General features: G+C 78.5%; 1 non-coding gene across 1 annotated transcript; it reads left to right on the top strand.

The window, feature by feature from the left end:
• Nucleotides 1-1,957: 1,957 nt before the first annotated feature.
• Nucleotides 1,958-2,110, top strand: LOC135326642 (5.8S ribosomal RNA). The gene has a single exon (XR_010386940.1). It is a non-coding gene; the product is annotated as a 5.8S ribosomal RNA (ribosomal RNA).
• Nucleotides 2,111-2,500: the final 390 nt, after the last annotated feature.

Raw genomic sequence — 2,500 nt, 5'->3', positions numbered from 1 at the left:
AGCCCGTCCGCAGAGACCTGCGGGGGCAGGCGTTCCGGGATGGCGCGCGGGGCGGGCGCCGGGCCCCCGAGCGGGGGGCGTCGCGTTGAGGCCAAGCGAGGCGACGGTTCGTGCCCGAGTGGGCGGCCCGAGCCACGGCTCTCCTCCCGGGTGCAGCTGCCACCCGGCGCCGGGTTACTGAGGGAAACCCCGGGCCCCGGGAGGAGGACGAGGTCGTGGCGGCGGGTGTCGGGCGCACCCCGCGGGCGGACGCTCCGCCGAGGGGCGCGGGGGCCGGCTGGCGGGTGCCGGGTTCCCCCTCCGCGTCCCGTCTCGTCGCCGCTGCCGAGGCTGCCGCCGTCGCCGCGAGGCGGCGGCGGCCCGGTGGCGGGCGGCGGCGGGGGAGGCACCCCCGCGGGGATTTCAGGTCGTTTCCCTCACCCCAGGGCCAGGTACCTAGCGCCCGCGCTTCTCCTGCCCCCCCCTCGGTGACCCACCCGTGTGGTCCCGTGTGCCAGCGTGCTCCTCCCGGGTGCCGCACCGTGCGCGCCGCACCGGCCGTGCCTTCCCCCCCCCCCCGCCTCGGCTTCCCCCCACCCCGGTCCTTCCTCCCCCGCGGTGGGGGTGGGGGGGGCGGGGAGGGAGGGAGCGAGCGAGAGAGGGGAGAGGGCCTCCGGCCACCGCGGCCGCCGGCAGCCGCCCCGGGCAGGGATGGCCATGGGCCCCGGGCTCCGGGCCCGAGGGTTCTCGGTTGGAGAGCCGGGCGGAGGTTTAAAGACTCGGGCGGCCCGATGCGACTCGCGGAGGCGGCCGGGCGTGCTGCCGGAGGGCCGGGGGGTCGGCGCGCGCGGGCGCCGCGCCCCCCCATGCCAGCCGGCGCGCCCCGCGCTCGCCCCGCGGGCAGCCGGGACGGAGAGGGGTTACCCTGCCCCCTCTCTCCGCGGTCTGGTCTCGGCGGAGAGACGCCGCGCGGTCGGCCTAGTTGCCGGCCTGCCTCGAGCGTTGCGAGCCGGGCGCGAGCGCGTGCTCGCCGCCGGGAGGGCGAGCCCCCACCGCGGGTGGTGCGGGCGCCGAGCCTCCGCGCGTCTCCTCCTTCTCCCTGGCCGGTGCTTCTGGGTCTTCCGCCGTGGCCGCCGTCGGCGGCGCCCTACCCTACGCGCCCGCCCCGGCACTCTGCCGTCCGGGGCGCCCGCCTCGCTCTGCCCCGCCCGGCTCCGCCAGGCAGCGGGGGGGCGGTGGTGGGGCGGTGGCGGGGGCGGCCCGCCCCGCTCTCCGCGTGGAGACGGGGAGAGCGGGCGCCGTCCCCGTCCGTGCCGCCTTGCCCGCCTGCCCGCCGCCGGGCGTCTGTCCGCGGAGGGGACGGGCGAGCGCGTGGCGTCACCCGCGAGGCGGTGTGTGCGGGCGCGCGGGGGTGTGGGCGCCGCGGCGGCGGCGGCGGCGGCGGTCGAGCCGGAGGGCCGGCGAGGCGAGCGAGGAGCTGGGAAGCGCGGGGCCGGCGGGCCGCAGGCGCGCGGGCGGCGGGGCGACGCCGCTCCCGGTGGCGGCCGGGCTCTGACGCCTGGGGCGGGGGGGGGGTGGTCTGCGGGGACGGACCCCCCCCAACATCCCGAGGCAGGCGGTGTGGCCGGCCCGCCGCTCCCTGCCGGGCCAGACCGAGCCGGGCGCCTGGGCCGGACTCGAAGCGAGACAGGGTTTGTCCCCAGGTCGGGAGCGAGGGCTCCCCGCCCTTCTCGTTCGGGTTTGCCCTTCGTTTCCCCCCCCCCCCTTTCTCTGTGCTTGTACGGTCAGTGAGGCAAGCCCCTCTCTTTCTCTCGCTCTCTCTCTCCTTCCGTCTCTGCCGTCCCTTGCTCAGCAGCCGGCGTCGGCGTGAGGAAGGGCGGTGGGGCGGAGGAGGAGGGGGCGGAGGAGGGGGGGCCCCCCAGGGGCTGCGAAAGCTGCCCGGTCCCCCCGCGCGCGCGGCGGGGACCGAAACCGAGACAACTCTTAGCGGTGGATCACTCGGCTCGTGCGTCGATGAAGAACGCAGCTAGCTGCGAGAATTAATGTGAATTGCAGGACACATTGATCATCGACACTTCGAACGCACTTGCGGCCCCGGGTTCCTCCCGGGGCTACGCCTGTCTGAGCGTCGCTTGACGGTCAATCGTCACCCGCGCCGTGGCGTGGGCGCAGCGGCGTGCCGCCCCTCGGTGGGTGTGGGGGGGGGCGCGGTTCGGGTGCGCCCGGCCGTGCCCGCCCTCCCCTCCGAGCCCGGCGGCTGCCGCCGCGCCGCGTGGCGCGCGCGGTGTGGCGCGGCTGGGGCGCCTCGCAGGCCCGTTGCCCCGGGGAGAGGGGGGGTGCTCTCCTTCCCCTCCCCGCGCGGCCGGGCCTTCGTCCCCCTAAGTGCAGACTCGGGAAACCCCCGCTCCCGGAGCGCCCGCGTCGCGGACTTCGTCCCGCCGGGCCCCCAGATCGGGTCGGTCGCGGTGGCCCGGCGCCCGGCGCCGCCCGCCCGCCCGCCACCACCGCCAGTGCCGCCGCA

This window comes from Dromaius novaehollandiae, unplaced genomic scaffold, assembly GCF_036370855.1.
Source record: "Dromaius novaehollandiae isolate bDroNov1 unplaced genomic scaffold, bDroNov1.hap1 HAP1_SCAFFOLD_218, whole genome shotgun sequence".
Classification (NCBI taxonomy): domain Eukaryota; kingdom Metazoa; phylum Chordata; class Aves; order Casuariiformes; family Dromaiidae; genus Dromaius; species Dromaius novaehollandiae.
This window is presented reverse-complemented; position numbering and strand designations above follow the sequence as displayed.